Genomic DNA, 21,501 nt, shown 5'->3' with positions numbered 1-21,501 from the left:
GAGCCCATTATTGAAGATACTTAACGACAGGGCAATACGGTACAAATGGACTTTCCCGTTCGGTCTGCTTTTTGAATGGGACGGTGCACAGAGGCGGATTTCTTCACTACAAGAAGGAGCTAACCTGTTACGCGTGGACCTGGAGGAAGTCCCTTCGAGCTCAAGGCCGAGAAATCCGACTAGCCGAGTCAGAGTAAGATCTTGGGAGTGGTCGACTGTAGGGGACAAACGGAGAAAAGAGCCAAAAGATAAGGATCTGCAGCAACCGGGGAACTGCGACGATGGGAGGGTACAGAAGTGAGCAACTCTCCATGCAGATCGGACAGTGGTAGGGGTGGTGGGCCTCTAAAAGGTGAATGAAAGCGAGGGTCTGTGGGCGGAGCAGCCATTTTGGGAACGGTAAGGGCGGTATGCCCGAGTTAGGAGTTGAGGGTGTGCGGGAAGGTGTTATCCTTCAGGGGGGAGTGGGAGAGGGGAGGAATAAAGGGAATAGTTGGGAGGGGAAGGGCAGCGAGCAATCGACTGGGGGGAGAGGAAGTAGGAAGTTACTGATCCTGGCGATCATACATCACTGGGGATCCGCTGAAGTGGCTAACACATAATGTAAGGGGGTTGAATACCCCTCTGAAAAGGAAAAAGCTGGAGCTGTTTACGCAGAAGGAAAGGCCGGACATCATGGGCCTACAGGAAACACACTTGATATGCAGGGACCAACGCAGGCTACAATTACGCAGCTTTGACCGGATCCTACATGCCTCGGGCCCTAACAAAGCAAGGGGGGTGGCCCTGGCCATCCGGAATACGGTGGACTTTAGAGTCTGCGATCTGACTAGAGATAAAGAAGGGAGGTATATAATAGCCAGGGGGAAGTACCAAGAGGCCCTATACACAATAGCAGTAGTGTACGCCCCTAACTCGGGTCAGGTGCAATTTGTGTAGCAAGTCCTGTAAGTGTTGGAGGAGGAAGCGTGGGGTCAAATCATTCTGTTGGGCGATCTCAATATTGCATGGGACAGGGAACGGGACAGGGGTGGAAGGCGGGTAGCGGGGGGAGGAACAGTAATGTCTGTGGAGCTAAAGGAGAAGATTGAAATTGTAGGGCTGCGCGATGTTTAGAGGGAATGTAAGGGGGATGAAGAAGGCTACACTTTTCTTTCGGGGGTGCACGGCTCGCAATCCAGAATTGATTACATTTGGGTCTCAGCAGGCCTGGTAGGTAGCATTCGGGAGGTGCATACCGGGCCATTAGGAATAGCAGATCATAAAACGGTTTCCATGGTGCTGGATTTAGGTCAGAGAGCGAAGGGATTGTGGAGCTGGAAATTCTCAGAGGCTATTGTGAGGGACCCGGAGGTTAGGGAGGATATTGAGGGAAAGATTAATCTATTCTTCGAGACCAATAGAAAGGAAGATACCGGGGAGGGGATAAGGTGGGACGCGTTTAAGGCTACCCTAAGGGGGGAACTGGTTGCAGCGGCTGCGCACCGTGCAAAGGTATTGAAGGTATTAGAGACTCAGTTAGAATATGAGGTTGAGGCAGCTAGACAAGCGGCGGGTGATACCCCCTCCCGTGCAGCTATGCGGGTTTATAGGAAAGCAGTGGGTCAGCTGGAACTCTTGCGTACTAAGAAAGCTGAGGGTGCCCTGCTGGCGGGGAGGCAAAAATATTACATGAAAGCGAATAAGCCGGGTGCCCTACTGGCCCGCCTACTAAGGGGTTAGAGGGCAAGGAATGCAATCACAGCGCTGAAGGTAGAATCAGGTGCTCGGGTTACTAGGCAAGAGGACTTGCAGGAGACCATTGCAGAGTACTACGACTCCCTATATGCCTCTCAGGTCCCCCGCAGCGAAATTCAGGAAACTTTTCTACAAAAGGTGGCTCTGAGTCGTTAGTAGGGATATGAGGGAAGCCCTGAATCAAGAGATTTTGGAAGAGGAAGTGAGAAGGGTGATTAGGGCTCTCCCGACGCATAAAGCTCATGGCCCAGATGGTTATACGGCCGCGTTTTATAAGCTGTTCATTACGCAGCTAGCCCCTCAGTTGACCTCACTGTTTAACTCTTTTAGGCAAACGGGCAGGATCTCCACCTCTATGGAGGAGTCAAAGGTCACCCTCATCCTCAAACCTAATAAAGACCCTGAGGACAGATCTTCATATCGCCCGATTGCCTTGATTAACACTGACGCGAAGATATACACCAAGATCTTAGCGAACCGTCTTGATTCCATCCTCCCGGGTTTGATCCACCCTGATCAGGCCGGGTTCATTAGAGGCAGGCAAACGGCTGACAACATCAGGCGTCTGGCCCACATAGTCGAAAAAGTCCAGAAGACACTCCCGCGGTCTTGGTGGCATTAGATGCGGAAAAGGCTTTTGACCGCGTGGAGTGGTCCTTTTTGTTTCGAGTAATGGAGAAAATGGACTTTGGGGAGGACTTTATGAGGACAGTCCGAGCTAACTACCAGGACCCCAGCATCAGAGTGATGTGGTTAATGGTAGGGCCTCAAGGCAATAAATTTGCAGCGAGGAACCAAGCAAGGCTGTCCGCTCTTCCCTATACTCTATGCGATTTACCTAGAACCTCTCCTTCAGGCAATTAGGGAGACTGGGGAGATTCAGGGCATCCCTTTCGGGGGGGAGGAGCAGAAAGTTGCGGCCTTCGCGGACGATATGTTATTGATGTTGACTGCACCGAAAGAGTCGCTGCGAGCGAGTGTGACCTTGCTGGAGACCTTTGGGGAGGCATCGGGTTTAAAGATTAACACCAATAAATCAGAAGTGCTGAACCTAACGTTAAAGGCGGAGGAACGGGAGGGGTTAAAGGAGGGACTGCAGTTTATGTGGAGCCAGGGAGGGATCAGATAACTGGGGGTAAAAATCACTCCGGCTTTAGCAGGGTGGTATGCGGCTAACTTCCCCCCGCTCCTCAAGACTGCTAAAAAAGACTTCCAGAAGTGGAGGGAACTCCGCGTGTCCTGGGTGGGACGGATGGCAGCAGTAAAGATGGTCACGTTGCCAAGGCTGCTCTATCTTTTCCAGGCTATACCACTGCATATCCCATCAACTTTCTTTAAAGAGCTAGACTCGCTCACCAAAGGGTTTATCTGGGAAGGTAAAAGGGCTAGGGTGGACTCTAGGCTCCTGGCGGCTGCCAAGGATGAGGGGGGGCTGGGATTACCGAATTTCCAGAGATATTTCGAAGCCGCGCAGCTTCGTGTCATCAGGGAATGGCTGAGGGGCGACGAGGGGGTCTCAGATAAATTATGGGTGAGAATGGATAGAGCGGTTGCACATCGTAACCTAGCAGAAATTCTATGGCTACCCAAGCAGCTCAGACCCCGGCATCTTTACGAGAGTGTCATTACTAGGCTTATGGCAGATACCTGGGATAAATTGGCGGGCATTGGGGGCATAACTACCTTTCCGTCCCCCTTTACCCTCATCTTTGGTAATGGAGACTTCACCCCGGGAGTGGAGAAAGGGGCCTTTGTTCGATGGCAGGATGGTGGGTGTGGGAAACTGGCAGACATGTTCCGGGGAGGGGAAGTGCTGTCATTTCAAGATTGTAAGAGGGAATTCGCAATTCACGAAGGCGAGAGATTGCGGTATGTGCAAATTCGGCATTGGGTTATGCACCCAAGGGTCAAAAAGGCGGCCACCCGAGACCCAACGCCATTTGAGAAACTTCTCCTCACTAACGATGGATCGAAAGGCCTAATCTCTAACATTTATAAGATTTTGTGCAGGGCTAAGGCGGGTACCCAGTGGCCCTATATGCGGGAATGGGAAGGGATATTAGGAAGGGTCATTGGTAGACCGGAGTGGGAGAGTTTATGGAGGAAAATACCTATACTAGTTAAGGCATCTCCACTGCAGGAAGCATGGTATAAGATACTGTATAGGTGGCATTATACTCCCGCTAGGCTCCATAGGATGTATCCAGAGATATCGGAGAAGTGTTGGAGGGGATGTGGCCTGGTGGGTACTGCGGAGCACATTTGGTGGTCATGCCCAAAGATTGCCCCATTTTGGGGGGAGGTACGGAAGGCACAAGATTTGGCCTTTGGCACGGGAGACAATAGAACGCCCTTGCATGTGCTCTTAGGTGTCTGGGCAAAAGAGGCGGCAGGTGCACCTAGAGGGAGGGAGAAAGCAAGGGTGATATTAACATTGACGGCTATGATGCTAATAGCGCAAAGGTGGAAGAGCACTGTGGTTCCTCTCTGCCAAGACTGGCTCCGGAAGATGTGGGAAATTATAGCTCTGGAATGGGCGGCGTATGCCATGCAAAACAAACTACAGAGCTTTGCGGCGGACTGGGGCGAATTGTTGGTTTTTCTCAAGGATGACTTTAGGGTGATGTGGCGCCCGCAGCGCCTGAGACTGTTGGACCTACAATAATCGCGATATGCTTACTTTGTGGATTGGTGAACTGGACAGTTGAAGCTCGGTGCCTGGGGGGTTGGGGGGGTTGGGGGCAGGAGGGAGGGAGGGTTCTTGTGTTTGTTGTTTCACTTGTTGCAAAATTCAATAAACAAAGTTTTCAAAAAAAAGAAAGCCAGTTGAGAATGTTCAGCCTTATCCATTGTTTAATCTTCATCCAATCAGGACTCCAGGGAGCCTCCACCAACTTGGCTTGGGGAATTCACTGCACTCTGAATAAACCATGTTAAGGCCCAAACCAAACATAGATTAAAACAGGAAAACAGAAGAAAATGTATGTGTACTGATACACTAAAACATATTATTGCTGGCCACTACAGCCCTGAAACCTGACACGCTATAGAAGAGGGACCATGAGATTTATTGGTTTGGCACAGAGGGCAAGTTGGCAAAATGTGTGCAGCAAGAAATGACCACGTATTTGCAGTCAGCTTGTAAGGAGAGCAAACTAAGCAAACGATTGGCCATGTTAGAGTTATGGAGATTATTAGGAAGGGGGCTTGGATCGGCGGCATTGGATGCTAAACCAATGGGACACAGGGGATAAACAGACCTCAGCTCCCCCTGCCCCTCTTCAAACAGCAGACGTAGAAACAGCAACAGAAAGCAAGAGATTTTACCCTTTAAAGGAATTAAAATCAGCGGAGGAATACACCAATCCCACTTTCTCACCTCCAGCGTATAATGGTGGAGATACACCTGATGACACAAAGCAAGTGAGTAAAGTAGAGCGAGACAGCGGAGAATGTAGGGAGCGCAGCGAGATGCAAGCGAAGCTAAAGGAGAATGACTTGGGGAAAACAGTGCTTGGGGAAAGCCAAGAATTGGTAGTACCGAATGAATGGCTAGACAAACAGATATTGCTCAAACTGGATGGGTAAACAGTAATCGAGACAAGGCACTTGAGGAAGGAATTATCGAGTAGTAAAGATGCATAGGAGGACGCTAAAGAATGGGCTGAATGGACTGAGATAATGGAGGAAGTGCAGAGAAGGGAAAGGGAAGAGAAGTAGGAAAGCGAGAGGCTGTGAAAAGAGAGAGATATTGATATTGATATTTTATTTCTATCGCGCTCATACACAAGTGTTTCAGAGCGCGACAAGGCAAGGGAAGGGGAACAGGGGAGAACAAAAACAACAGTCTTACTAGGCCCAGTGACATTGAGAATGTGCAAGTGCAGGGTAGAGGGGGAATGGGGAGAAGTGCATGGAAGGGGGAACAAAAGGAGAGCGCGTAGCGAGAAGGAAAAAACAAAAATAATGATAAAATAGTAAATAAAAAGGCAACAAACAATGGGAGTGCAGCCAGCAAGTGGCAAGTGCTGGGTTTATGGCAGCAGGCCATGTAGGTCTGAAAGTGCAGGAAGGAAAGGGGAGGGCTGTATGGGTACAGATACAGACCCCAGTGCAGGGGGTAGCCTGGAGGCAGTGCGTGAGGATGGCAAGATGAGCAGGTACCTGGGCCCAGAGGACAGAGGGTGGCCAGGTGCATGGTGCCGAGGTAGAGTAGAATTAACAGGGGAGAGGAGAAGGCAGAAGCAAAGAGGAATGTTTTGAGGTGCTTCCGGAACCGGAGATGGTTCTCCTCAAGTTTTAGAGTGGCAGGGAGGCTGTTCCAGAGCGAGGCCCCCGTCGAAGACAGAGATCTACCCCCAGCTCGTTTCTTTGAGAAACGACTGACCCTGAGGGAGTTAGAAGTAGAGGAGCAGAGCGCTCGAGATGGGAGGTATTTGCAGAGGGAAGGTATGTTGGACCCAGGCCCCAGAAAGCCTTGTGGACAATGCAGAGGGTTTTGAATGTAATCCTTGCATCCACTGGGAGCCAATGGAGAGAATTCAGAGCTGGAGAGAAACGATCCCAGGACTTGAGGCCAAGGACAAGTCTCGCAGTCCTGTTCTGGATGAGTTGTAAAGGGCAGAGAGTAGAGGCAGGTAGATTAAGAAAGAGGCTATTGCAATAGTCCAACATAGAGAGAACCAGAGCTTGGGAGACAGTGAGCTTCTGGGGGAATGAGAGGAAAGGAAGAATACCTCTGAGGTGGTGCAGTAGGTTGTTTGACTTTTTTGATACATCAGCGATGTGGGCGGAGAAAGAGAGCGTGGAATCAAAGGTGACACCAAGGTTCTTGGCCTCACAGGTGGGGATAGGAGGAGGGCCAAGGGCGGCCGGCCAGAGAGTGAGGGGAAAGGAAGGTGATGGTGTGCCAATGAGTAGGATCACTGTCTCGCTGGCATTAAGACAGAGATCGTTGGTGGCACACCAATCTTGAATGGCAATTAGGCATTCAGTGATGAGAGAGGTGGAGGAGGTGGCCGAGGGCGGCCTGAAAATTAGTTGAGTGTCGTCTGCGTAGGCTTGGAAGTTTGAGCAGAAAATGGCAATACAGCGGGCAAGAGTTGCCAGGTATTGGTTGAAAAGCCAGGGCGAGAGGTTGGACCCCTGGGGAACACCACAGGTGGAGAGGAAGATAGATGATAGGAAGGATCCAAGTTGGACCTGGGAGGGTCGATCAGAGAGGAAAGAGGTCAGCCAGGCCAGAGCCTGATCGGTGATGCCCAAGTTATCCCGGAGATGGTTGAGCAGGATGGTATGGTTGACCGTGTCGAAGGCAGAGGAGAGATCAAGTAGGATGAGAACAGAGGGAATGCTAGAGTCAAGGTTGGGAAGCAGATCTTCATGTATGTTCAGGAGAGCAGTTTCCGTGCTTCTGCCAGATCTGAAGCCAGACTGATGGTCATGGAGACAGCCAACAGAATCAGAATGAAGGTTTAGCTGAGAGATGCCCAGCTTTTCAAGGAGTTTGCCTAAGAAGGGGGTAATGGAAATTGGGCGATAGTTGGCCGGACAAGAGGGATCCGCTGTGGGTTTCTTGAGGAGAGGATGCACAAGGGAGTGCTTAAGAGGGGAGGGGAAGGATCCTGAGGCAAAGGAGTGGTTGCAGAAGTCGGCAAGGGACGGAGCGAGGGTATCAACGTGGTCCTTGAGAGTTTTAGAGGAACAGGGATGAACCTGTTTTGACGAGGCTTTCATAGATCGGACTTGTCTAGCGACCTCATCAGGGGAGAAGAGAGGAAAGGAAGAGAAGGAGGATGGGGCGGTGGCTGAAGGAGGGTCAGTGAGTACTGACGAAGAGGGGAGAGGAGAGGGAGTGGAGGAGAGTGTGGACAGTATGTCCTGGGTTATTTAGATAAAGTGTGAGGCCAGGGCATTGCAAAGAGCCTGAGAGGCAAGGGGAGGGGTGGAGACTGCAGCAGGGTTGGCAAGCTCCTTACAAATTTTAAAGAGTTCGGCCGAGCTGTTAGATGCCGCAGAGACACAGGCTTGAATGTGGACTCTCTTCTTGGTATGTACAGAGAGACGGCATTGCCTTTGGAGTAGGCGACAAGCCAGTTTGTCAGAGGATGAGCAGGAATCCCTCCATTTTCTCTCAGCTGCCCTACACCTACGTTTAAGTGTAGCTAGGTCGGAGTCATACCAGGAATTGCACTTGGCTTTGGACTTCAGGCGGATCCTCATGACAGGGGCAAGAACATCAAGAGTATCAGAAATAGATGAATAGAGAGAAGAAAGGCTGTGTCAGGGTGTGAGTCAGCCAGAGGAAGAGGGGGTGGGGAGAAGGTGGAAGCAAAAGCCTCGACTGACACACGCTTCATGGCCCGGATGTCCAGGAAGGTAGGTGGCAGTTTTGGGGTAGGCTTGGGTTGGGGGGAAGAGAGAGAGAGATGAGAGGAGGTAGTGGTCACCCCAGGAGAGGGGAGTGGAGAGAGGGATAGATAGGGGGAGGCTAGAGGAGATCAAGACATCAAGTGTGTGCCCTGCAGAGTGCGTTGGGCCAGAGGGGAGGATAGAGAGGGAGAGGGAATCGCAGAGGTCGCGAAAGAGCAAATTGAGGGACAGGGAGAATCAAGGTGAATGTTGAGGTCACCAAGGAGGAGGAGTTGAGTGGTTGAGGCCATGAGAGAGGAGGAGAGGTCGGCCCACTCATAGAGAAAAGAGGTGATTTGACCAGGGGGCCTGTAGAGAGTGGCAACAGTAAGAGAGTCGCTAGGAGAGATTGAGAGACTGCAGACGAGGCATTCGAAAGAGGAGTAGATCTGAGTGGGAATTATAGTGGCAGGAATCCACTCAGGAAAGATCAAGGCTACACCCCCTCCAGGGGGAGTGGATCTGGGTGCGGAGAGGATCTTGTAGCCATCAGGGAGGAGAGTGTCAAAGCTCGTGACAGAGCTGGCCGTGAACCATGTCTCTGTAAGACCAAGGATGTCAAGGTCAATTTCTTCAAGGAGGTGGCAGATGTCAGAGGAGTGTTTGACAGCAGAGCGAGAGTTGAGAGTGGCAAGATGAAGAAGGCTGCCGGCCTTGAAGACCTTTCGGGGAGGGGTAAAAAATCAGAGGTACGCCCTGTGGAGTTGTGGAGGTAGCCAGAAGATGGGCAGAGGAGGGAAGAGTGGGCAAGGTAGCCAAGGAATGAGAGGAGGGGACAGCCAGAGAAGAAAGGAAGTTGATGAGGCGAGGGAAATGCCTATCGAAGAGGAGGAGATTGGCCTGGGGACCTTGGACCATGACAGTGCCATTTAGGTAGACGTTAAGGATGACTCTGGAGGAGTCAAAAGAAGCCATGAGGACTTCCCAGCGAGTGCCACCATTTATGGGAGAGGAGGAGACAGGACAGAGCACAGAGATCATATGGGAGGTCCATAGATCCGGCGAAGGAACAACAAAGAGGATGTCGGTGAGGGTCTGTCTGGAAGAAGCGCTGGTATAGGTATCAGCAATAGGGAGACCAGGGTTGGAGGCCAAGATATCCTTTTTGAACTTCTTTGTTCCAAACTTAGTGAGAAGGGAAGGATAGTTGAGAGAGAAGCAGTTGGAATATATGGTAGAAACAGACAGCGCCATGTGTTGGAAGAGAGGAGGCATGGGGAGGAGTAAGCAAGTGCGGCGGTATGGAACAGTCACTGGGCTAGCAGGATTACAATCAATGGGCAAAGTTAAATGCAAAATTACACCCAAGTTTGACTTTCAAGTTAAATGCAAAATTACAGCCAAGTTTGACTTTCAAGTTAAATGCAAAATTACACCCAAGAGAGTGAGCAGAAGCACAAGAGAGGGCAAAGGGAGAAGGGAAAAGAGAGAGAGCGTGAGGACATAGCAAGGAGAACAGCAGAAGAACAGGAAAGGCAAATGCAAATAAAGAAAGAAACAGAGGTTAGAAGTCGAGCAGCTCGTTAAAGAATTCTGACACAGGGAAAAAGAGGGGCACACAAGCGAACGAGACAGATGAGAGCAGAGAAAGGCGCTCTTCAAAAGCAGTAAGGTTTAAGATGGACTTGCCACGTTTGGATGATGAGGATGTGGACGGTATACGAAGAAGGATAGGGGAACTCTATGAGTAGGAGAAGCAGCACGGCTGCCTCATGGGCATACGGGAGTGCTGGGGAAACCTCAGCGAGGAGGGAGCGTGTAGTTACAGACCGAACAAAGAGAAAGCAGCTGGAAGACACAACATTAAGGAGACTTAGCTTTGATGAAGACAGAGAAGGGGACAGTGACAGTAGCATGGAGACCATGGGGTCAGACGAGGATTCACAGGGGAACGAGGACGATGAGGAGAGAAGACACTCTCAATGCTCCAGGGCAGCAAGCCCAGACAGAGACACAATATGGGGAGGTGAAAAAAATATGGGGAGAGGAACAAAACAAAAGGGATGGCTGTAAGGTTTAGAATAAATGTTAACCTCTGGCATTGCTCTGGGCAACCCTCCAGATCATCGTTCTTCACCTGTTAAGCCATTACAAATGGGGAAAGACCATATGCAAATCAGGCTTGGTCCCACCCCCAAAGGGGTAGTCCAACCTGAACTGCTAGGTCACATCCCTTCTGCATGAGACCATAAACATCCCCAAATATGTTTCAGCCTTGTTGGGCATCATCAGTGAGGAGTACGTTGGGCCTTTTGTTTTGCTTTTGTCACCCCCAAGCTCTGCAGGGTCTGTGATATGTTTGTCCATTAGATGCTGGTGTAATTCTACCCCACAATTCTTTAGGATATGCACACATACATTTAGGTTAAGCATTTCTTTAAAAACTTGGTTACCAGTCACCCACCCACTCGGATACCCCAAGGACAGGTGTGTAAAAGCCTCAAAGGTTTGGCCACCCTTTTGGTGAGTTTTTTAAAACTTCTCAGGTATTAATCTAGGGAAGGGGTCCCCAACCTTTATGTTAGCAAGAAAAACGTGTAGTTGGGGACAGGAGCTGGGAGCTACTGGTGAGCGCTACAGGGGTGATGATGTTCATAAGCATTGGAATTTGTACCAATATTTTTCTGGGCGGTTAAGTTCCTTTTTATTCCGAAAATGAAATATATAATTCACTGTTACATTAAGAACTTCCCAAAAATATCTGTATTTCATTATTTTATATTAACAAAAAGGTAATGGTTTGAAAGGTCTGGCTCTGTGCCACACGTGTTTTGCTGTAGCTGTTTGGTTTTTAGAGTCCAGCATGCAAGTGACTTGTTGATACGTTTTCAGACCACCAGGTGTCTTTGGTTAAACTGTTTAAATGTCTAGGTCAAGTCGCATGCACTCTACCCCCAAAAAGTCATTTGGTTTAAAATTATTACTAAATAGTTCTGAATAACCACTGCACATTTCTTTCTTTACATGGTGTCCGATGTACAGTTCTTTGTGTAAATCATGTGCTGTGCCATAATCAATTATGTAAACATTTTATACAAGTTTGATAAGGCATGAATAATATTAACGAAAATGAATGTTTATCAGTTAATAAAGAAAGAAGAATGGGGAGGAGAAGCGGAGAAAAAAGACAAGGAAAAACAGAAAACAATTGTTTCTGGGATCTTTTTGACGTACTAATTTGCAATAAACATTATAAATCTCTAAATTTTTCATAACAAACATCTTTCATCATATAGTCGGTGGCGTAATTTATCACACGTCACTAAGGCTGTTTTATGTGCATGAGAAATCTCTTTACCTTAAGATTAATTATGTGTCATATCATAGGTGCCATTCTCAATATTATTCTTTATGCATCGATCCCTCTTGATTGTGGCATGTTCGATGACCTCTGTAAATTGATATAAGGTAGTTTCAGCTAGCCTTATTACATTAAACATTTTACTCTTAAAATTCAGAAATATAGTGTTGCTTACCTTCTGGCTGCAGTTTTAAAGTTCTCCAGTGTGTGGGTTAAATTTATTAGGGGGGGCTAGTCATGGACATCGCGCCAGCCCCCCCTGTGATACTATGGGACACCAGTATCACGGAGGCCCAGTGCCTCGGAGGATTGATGGGTGGGAGCTGGTCAGGGACATCGCACCAGCATACATGCCAACTCTCCCGATTTAGGCGGGAGACTCCTGATTTTTCAGTGAAAAATCAGGCTCTTTTTCACTGTCTCCCGCCTAAAATAGCTGTAGCCCCAATGCAAGCCTATGGGGAAATGTTGGTCTCCCGATTTCATTGTGGAAATCTCCCTCCCAGCTGTGTCTGAATGTTGGCATGTATGCACCAGCCCCCACTGTGATACTATGGGACACCAGTATCACGGAGGCCCAGTGCCTCGGAGGATTGATGGGTGGGAGCTGGTCAGGGACATCACACCAGCCCCCACTGTGATACTATGGGACACCAGTTTCACAGAGGCCCAGTGCCTCAGAGGATTGTTGGGTGGGGGCTGGCCATGGACATCGCACCAGCCCCCCCTGAGGTGCTATGGGATACCGGCACCTACGAGGCCCCTCTAGAGGTGGCAGGCATCGACCTATCATCTCATGCGGACCCCAGCTGCCTTCCTGGCAGGGGGGAGCCCATGGCAACCTGGCCTGCAGGCCATGAGAGAAGGACTCAGTTCATTCCTGGTACGGAGTCTTCAGCCGTTCTCTCGCACTTGCCTGCAGGGCTCCCTTTTATTAACTTGGGCCATGACACAGTCATGGCAGTCATGGCCCATCTTAAAAGGGCAATGCATATGGGAGGGCCACATCCCCTTAAAGGGGAAACACACATGGGAGGGTTCACTACACAACATCATGCATGTCAAGTTTATCATTAACAAAGTGTCATGCTGCATTTGAAACAATAAAGCTAAAGAGATAAAGAGCTAAAAGAAAACCCCGACAGAATTAAAAAGAAAATAGAAGACCTGGATTGGATCACGACCATAGAAAAGGCTACCGGGAACAAACTGCTAAACCACCATCCGCCTACTTTCAACAAGGCAAAAAAACCATTACAGTACTGCGCCAAGTTCCCCGAAAAAGGACTGAGAATGGTGATTATGAGAGCAAGGCTCAACCTGCTGCCCACCAGAGAGATCATAGCCATTAGAGGAGGCGGAGGGGATAGACATTGTAGATTATGTAAAAAGAATGATTCCACAGAAACACTGAAACATTTGGTGATGGAATGCGTAAACACGAAGGAATCTAGAAATCTGTACCTCCCTGCGCTTGACGACAATCTATGGATATTCCAAACAGACGATCTGTGGAATAGACTGATTTCCGGTGAAAACAACAAGTGGTCGCAAGCCTTAGCTAAACTCATCGACCTGGTGTTCCACCAAATTAGGCAGCAAGACCTCAAAGGTGGTCTGCCACAGTAGCAGGCTTGTGACCAGTGGAGGAGCCCTGTTCAATGTGACCTTGCTAGGTGGGGGAGGCAAAGCAGCAACACCGCATTTCCATTGCTATCAAGGGACATTTGCACCACACACTACTGTCCATTTTTGACAAAACTTGGTTTTCACCGAGTAAAGTTCAAATAAAAAAAAAAATAAAAAAAATAAAGCTAAAGTAATTTATGTAAGTTATTTAATAAAGAGAGTCCTATCCTTGATGTCAATGTACTTGTATTCCGGAAGGAGTTGCTCCATGTATTGCCGAGCCGTGCCACGTGTCTAATGGCGTCCAAGATTTATGTACAGTGTGATGTCACTTGTTTGCTGGCGTATAAACATGTAACGTGTGACGGCATGACGTTCAACGTCTGCGCGGTAAAGTTGATGTTGCTAATGAAGTTGTTAAATTGAAGGCATGGAAGCCATCGTAAGTTTTTTATGGCACAGCTCTGAATGAATGAAGTAGTTAGCTATATGTTGATACATTGGACATGCTATGTTGCTTTTAGTCGTTTTGTGGGCCTTGGGGCAGGCTGTAGGAAGCATTTTTCTCTACCTGAAAATATGCTGTTAAAAAAGCAGTCATGACATGGGATGGAAGTTCTTAAAAGGGTCTCCATAGTATAAGAGTGGGGGTGACCCTGCAAATGTGCATATGCTTAAATGCTGCTTTTGCTGCTAGTTTTTCTTTCAGCTCGATGTTATGATGGGTATGTTTTCCCACACGGCTGTTTAATTGAAATACTTCTCAGGTCCTGATTTGCTGCTTTGTCCCTCAGTCAAATGGCAGAACATTAAGGGCTGCTGCATAGCTGTTGAGGGAATGAGCATTTAAAGGGTTTGATACAAATGTTTATACTTGCTGGGCCGAGCTTCTGCAGAGCAGCGCTGGGTGCGCCCAAGAGTTCAGGAGGCAGAGCACAGTGAAGAGAGCCAGCCACAACCTCAGCCCATAGCCCAGCCAACATTGACATCACTGGAGTGGCCTCCAGGCCTGGAGCCTGACCTTAAATAAGGAGCTGTGAAATGTGTGTGTGCCTCAAAATACAGAGCAAATCTAATCCTGGTTACGTTAGCTGGCAGGCCTGTCCTGGCTGATTTACAGCTCAGCTGAGCCTCTAAACCCACTAACCCAAGTAAAGATGGCATTGTTTTTTATTTGAACAGTGCGATGGAGTTATAACTGTTGCCAAGTTGAATTTACTCTACCTTCCCTGGGCTCCTGAATTCAAAATAAGCCCTGACAGTTTCTGGGCCTTTGTATATGTGGAACAAAGGCACGGCACTCAGCTTCTGACAGAGGGGCGGGTGAAGTGAGAGGGGTCCATCACCCATGGACTGTCTTTTTTATATACACTCCTGAATCTAATAGGACGTGGAGTAATGCACACATGGCATGAGTGTAGGTTCAGGATGTGCATTGTGGTACACATTGGGCCTCATTCCGAGTGTGGCAGTCTGGAAATAAGGGTGCCTGTTGCACCATACCAGCACCCTTTCCGGACCACCACACTCCAACTCTGCCTTCCTGCAACGGTGCCGGTGCTTTCGTGTTCCCATTCCATGGAGTTGGGATGGGTACTTACACTTTCCGTTGCCTGATATCCAGGCCACCGGTGGCACTGGGATATCATGCAGCAGAAATGGTGTTATGAGTTTGGCTGCAACCCGCCAGTATAACCGGCGGGTTACCGCCAAACTCATAATGAGGACCAATGACTGTGTTAAGGTCCCTTTAAGGACGATAACAGGGTGACCTTATCTTGTAAGGTTAATAAATGGTTATCACACCAACACACAGTTAGTGTATGAGCAGGGCCCGAATGATAAGCACGTCTCTGTGTGTTTGTCTATACAGGGCACTCTGGTTCCCCGCTATGTGGAGGCCTCAAACTCAGAACAATGGCGACGAGGAAGTTGCTCTGATTCTCAACAGCAGTCTCACATACAGGAACCCACAACGTCTCCTACATACGTTTGAAAGACCGGGGCACGTGGCAGTGAATCTATTGTGATCTGGCTCATCAGAAAGGTTTCAGCTGTATGTGCGTTCTGTGTGCAGATACAGGGATGATTTTTTATTAGAGGTGAGGCTAACCCTGGAATGCCCCACTAAGGTTGCAGCCTCATTTTGGGGTGCACGTGGCGTACTACATAAAAAATAAAATAATTGAGAAGAGAGAACCATTTATAGGAAGGAACATTTATGCAAAGGACATTCATTTAAACTGCCACCCCAGGATAATGAGACTGACAGGGTGCATTTAATATGTGTAGTCCATACAGCAAAGCTTTACTGAGGCCCAGAGCAGGGAACACACAGGTTGTGCCCCACACTTTTGGTTTGCAGCTCCCAGTGGAGTGTTTGGGCACTTGGAGCACACTGTCATCGCATGAAGGTGCCCTTGTGTGCTGTGTGGGTGGCAGACAAAGACAGAACTCTGCAGCATTGTTGACCACGCAGGAGCTGGCTCAGTGGCAGCAGGAGCGGCATCAGTGGTTGCCCACATACCCCGACAACAGGGGTCATTAGTCCCTTTGGCAGAATTTGATGTGGGAGGGCCCCATCCATTTTAGGCCCACGGTTGAATTTATGGATGGAGCGAATGGCAATGTACTTGGAAGCATTAGGTGAAGTTAATGATAATGCCATGAAGTCAATGCTTCTATATTGTGCCAGGGCAGCAGTGCACCAGATTTTCAAAACTTTGCGACCTGTCCACAACTCATACAGGGCCGCCAACGCTGCCATCAGGGTATATTTTACACCAATGGTGAATCTTGATTATCGGAGGTTTGTAATGTGCTCTGCTAAGCAGAAGGACAACAAATCTCTGGACTAATGTCACGGTAGATTGAGGCAACTGGCAAACTCATGTGGCTGGAACAATGAAGAGGAAGTCGTCTGTCAACAACTAATTCAGGGATTCTCTTCGGGCAAGATGAGACAAATTTTGAGGGAACCAAGGATCACGCTGGCTCGCCTCCTTGAGTTAGACCGCTCTAAAAGAATTGGCTGACTCACAGGCATCAAAAATGGACGTGATCATGAATACACTGAAACTGGAGGATGTGTGTTCTGTGGGTTAACAACCAGGGCACAGACCAATCCGTGGCCAAGGAAGGAAAAGGGGCCCGTCAGCAATGTGGATATGACCTTCTGCATGCCAGTGACTGTCCAGCTAGAGGGCATACCTGTGGCAGATGTGACATTCCCAACGATTTTGCAAGGGTCTGACAAGCTCTAGTTCCAGTTACAACTCCAAGAACCCTCGTTAGACCATTCACCCTGCGACAACTGCGTAAGGTGGCACATGTCGATCCAAATGAAGACCAGGCCGATTCGGGTGCTGAGGAAGATGATGAGGAAGATATGTTTTTCATATCAAGTGGAAGTGATCTCCAGAAGGAGAATAGGTGACAACCATGTTGTGTCATTGGTGTCAATGGGTCTGATGTCCCTGTGCTAATCGACACAGGAGCATCAGTTAAGGTGATGGCTCAGAATCACTACAACACTCTGGTGGGCCCTCTGGCATTAATAGAGTCCAAGGTGACAATACTCATATCTGGGGGAATAATACCGCTACGGCTGGAAGGCATGTTTGTGTCGAGTGTCACGAGGGCAAGCTGATCAGAGCGAGATTCTTCGTCGCCGGAGTCAGTGAAGGCACTTTATTGCGTTGTACAGTAGCTGAAGCGCTAGCAATAGTAAGATTTGTGAATGGTGTGTACGTTGAGGATGTCCACTCGCTAATGATAAAATTTGCAGATGTGTTCACTGAAATCTGACAACTGAAGGGGGCAAGTCGATAAACCCAGTGGCATTGCAACACCGAAGGATACCTTTCCATCTAATGGAAACAGTGGAGAAAGAACTGGATCACCTGGCCCAATTGGACATCATAGATGCAGTGGATGGGCCCACACCATGGTTTTCCCCTATCGTGGTGGCTCGTAAACCGAAGCAGCCGGACTCAATTTGCATCTGTGTCGACACGCGCCTTCCCAAAAAGGCCATCAGAAGGGAGAGGAGCATCACCCCGACCACAGACGATATCATCGCTAACCTGCAAGGTGCAGTTTTCTTTTCGAAGCTGGACCTAAGTGCAGGCTACCATCAGCTCGTCCTGCATCCGGAGTCCAGGTATGTCACCACCTTTACAACACACCGAGGGCTCTACCACTACAGGAGGCTCAATTTTGGGGTCTCTTCTATGGTGGGGTATTTCAGAACATCATACAGAGCGTGTTGGCTGACATTCCAGGGCCCCCTGCAGAGGCGTTATTCAATAGATGCTCCAGGGGGCACCTGCCAGATATGACCCCGGGGAGTCCTGATCTAATTGATGATCAAAGGGTGTTTAAAGAGAGGAGAGAAATGAAGATGAAAACGTCAGAAGAGGCTTATGTAAATATGATCGGACCCTCATGTTTTTCAAGAAAATGGATGCATGGGGTTCCATGCAGGAAGAGGACATTTACCAACCGGAGTCCAAGCTGGACCTAAGCGCAGGCTACCATCAGCTCGTCCTGCATCCGGAGTCCAGGTATGTCACCACCTTTACAACACACTGAGGGCTCTACCAACACAGGAGACTCAATTTTGGAATCTCTTCAACGGTGCTGTGTTTCAGAACATCATAAGGAGTGTGTTGGTTAGCATTCCAGGGGCATTAAATATCTGCAGTAATATTTTGGTGTTGACAAGATCGGAAGGAGAACATCTTGAGAGACTTGTACGAGTACTGGAGACGATCCGCTTGCTGGGACTCACGCTACACAAAGAGATTGCGAGTTCCGGCAGAAGAAGACTGAGTTCTTTGGCTTTGTTTTTCCAGCAGGGGGAATATCGGCCGACCCTGCCAAGGTAAAGAATATTAAAGAGGCAAAGCCCCCTGAAAACATCTCAGAAGAACGCCATTTTTTTAGGAATCGTAACGTACTGTGGGCGTTTCATAACAACCTTGCCACCATTTCAGAACTGGTGCGCAGATTGGAAAAGAAGGACTATTTGTGGTGATGGACACTGTTAGGCAGAATCATATGCAGTAACCGTAGGGACCACTGCACACAATTAAGACTACAAGTGGTAATACAATTTCACCTTGAGAAAACATTCATCAACTACAGTTGTGCTGGCTCCAGTGTTTCTGATGGCAGGTGTCTCCTGACCATTCACAAGAACACTATCTTTATAATACTCTTTAGTATTATCTGGGATTGAGTTATAGGCATCTAAGTTCTGTTGTTCCCAAAGACCCGAACACACTAAAGAAACACTAGCTGAGACTCTCATGGGCTCATCAGCTAGTAACTGAAAGTTTCCACTGGCCATAGGTACTTCTTCCACTTGGGAGAAGGCTAAGGAGACAGTGTGGACCCCTGAAGGCTTACCCTTATATGTGGTATCCCCTTTCACATGGTCAGTTGACCCACAAGCAAAATATTTCCCAAATGCTTTAATGAATGGGGGCTAGTTCTGACCTCCATCTGGTATGGGACTAGATGGTACACTAGCCTGATTCGCTTTCCCTTGTGGTTACCATGGTTATGTTTGTGGCCCTCTTTTGGGTGGGAGTTATTGGAATTCTCCTTGTTATCTTTCTTTGGCTGCTTTCCCTCTTCCTTCTTCTGAGTTGCCCAGAATCCTTGTGAGTAGCACTATTGGCAACCCACAAGTCAGCAGCCTTAGCTAACTTCTTAGGATCTATCTTCTTTGAATCAGCCAAGTGCTGTCTAAGCTCAAGAGAGCAGGCATCATAAATTGACTCCAACATAACATGATTCCTCAAACCTTCATAAGTATTCGCTTTGTAACCCTTAACCCAACCATCTAACTTTTTCAAACATGCACACACCCAGGTAGCTGATGCTTTTTGAGGGTCCTAAACCTCTTAAGGTACTGGGTAGGGGTCTTCCCAAATCTAGCTATCAAAGCTAGCTTCACACACTCATAATCCTGCTTATCCTCCTCCCTCAACTCCATTACAGCATCACCGGGGGGAGCCTAGAGAAAAGCCAAGGTATAATCATGGGATACCATGAATCCCATGATTATACTCAAACATTGCTAACCAATCCAAAACATCAAGTTTAGTCTCATACATACCAATCATTTCCTTTGGCATACAGTGTCTCTTAGGGCTGGAAGACCTAGAAGAATGTGGGAGAGAAGCACTTTCCAAAGACAATTTCTTCTTCTCTAAAGCATGAGCCATCTCCATTTCCCTGAGCCGTAACTCTTGATGTTCATGGCAGTTTGTGCCTCATTACATTTCACTTCCAATTCAAATCTCATTTTCTCAAGGGCAATGAATTCAGGAGTGAGTGTAGGACCTGATGGGGTCCCTGTGGACAGAGGTTGTGGTTTCTGGGCAGGTAGAGGAGTGGTAGGGCCTTCTGACATAGACTCATCTACTCCCTCTAATCCAACACTCTCAGAATCAGAAACATCATTATCCACATTTGCTGGAGGGGTGGGCCCTTCTAACCCACTCTCCAGACTTTGTTTTCCCACTAATTTAGCAACCGGTTCTGATTTCTTTCCTTTACCAGAGAGGCTCTGTTCTCTACACATGGTTCTCAAAACCTCAGCAGTGTAGTTTAAGAGATTTTCTTCATTGTAGTTTTCCATACTTGACATGATTTTTCAGTTAACAGATTATAGTGGTGTTAGCCTTGTGGTTAGTTGACCCAAGGTAATAGCAGCACTCTAAGTGTAATCACTACACTTAAAAATCCCACCTCTGCCACCAGTGTTAGGCAGAATCATATGCAGTACCCTTAGGGACCACTGCACACAATTAAGACTACAAGTGGTAATACAATTTCACCTTTGGTACAAGCCTCTACTACACAGAAAGAGTGGTAGCAATCGCTGAGCAGCCAGACTTATCTCAAGAGAAAATGAGCAGTAGTAGAGATTACACAAAGGACTACAATTACTGTGACTCAAGCAAACACTGACTCAAGTTTTCTGGTTAACAAATATAAGTACATTTATTTTTAAACCATCCGTTCACAAAACACCTCACTTCTATTAAAATAAAACCACACTTGAAATACACTACACCCAACCAATTCCCCTTGTGTAGATAAATTCAAGGTAAGTAGCTTGAGATTTGACAGACCGGTGTTGTGAAACCAAGACGTTACCGGCAGCACATTGCGATCACTTTTTGACAGTAATGACAGTTCAGTCTTACTGAAGATAAGCGTGCCCGCGGGAAGAAATGTAACCGTAGTCAAATACTCTTAGCACATGAATTCACACAAGAAAATTGGGGATAAAAATCATAGGCAATACTTTTGTCAAGGCAGATAGAATCAGAGGGCACCTTCTAACCAGTAGATAAAAGTCAATAGGCCTGCGCCAGTGTCAAGTATAACAGGGGTCCTGTTGCAGAGGATCACACGGTTTGTACAGTTCACGATTCGAGATTGCCAGGAGTACTTAGATATTGTCACGAAAGGAAGCAAAAGTTATAAGAGGGAAGGAAGAAAAGGACAAGCCTTTGGAGAGGAAGAAGGGTTCACCCTAATTCCTCGAAGACGGACACAGTACCTTATTAGTTGAAGAAAGCTTGTGCCACTGCAGTTGTTCCTGGTAGTTCCTGCAGACTCACGTTTCCTGGAGCTTCAGTCATGGCGACAAGAAGGAGGACGTCTGGAGCGATCTGCACTACCCAGAGATGAGGCCAGCAGCAGCGAAACAACGGTGAATAAAAGGTGTGCTCCTTTAAAACAGGAGAGGCTCTTCAGATGGCTATCCGGACCACTACAGCAGCGTGCAGCGATTTCGACCACAAAGAGGATCCTCTGGCTGTGGAAAATGAGCTGGTTGATCCCACCAGGCTCAAGGGAAGAAGACTCCAGGCTGGATCTTCTCTGGTCGTTGAAGGGTAGATATCTCAGGACTGCAGCAGGGCTTCACCAGGACTCAGGAGTTGCAGCAGCCGCAATCTTCTCTGCTTCTCTTCGGTTCTTTGCAGTTCCAGTGGCGACTCTGACTTCCAGCCCAAGCGTCCTGCCTTTTATGCCAAAATCACCCAACCACCTCAGCCAATGGACACAAAGTGTGACTTGGGTCTCCAAGGAGACCCTGTGCAGGGGGTGACTAAACCCCTCCCTCACATTCAGCCCACCTAGACACCCAGACGCCAAAGGAGGGCTTCTGGACAGAAGCCCGCCAAAGGTCGGCAAACAAAGAAGGCAAACCTGGTTTGGCGTGAAAAGTAAAACACAAGAAGGACTTTAACAAAAAGAAATGGTGACTAAACCCGACCGTAGCCAAAATAAAAAGTATTTGGTCAAGCGGGTTTATGTTTGAGGCTAATATAATAGCCAAAAACAGTACCACGTTTATATAATATAATCGCGGTAGAAAAGTTAGGGTAGAAACGACT

The sequence above is a fragment of the Ambystoma mexicanum genome, chromosome 1p, assembly GCF_040938575.1.
Source record: "Ambystoma mexicanum isolate Mex_15411 chromosome 1p, UKY_AmexF1_1, whole genome shotgun sequence".
In the NCBI taxonomy this organism is placed as follows: domain Eukaryota; kingdom Metazoa; phylum Chordata; class Amphibia; order Caudata; family Ambystomatidae; genus Ambystoma; species Ambystoma mexicanum.
This window is presented reverse-complemented; position numbering follows the sequence as displayed.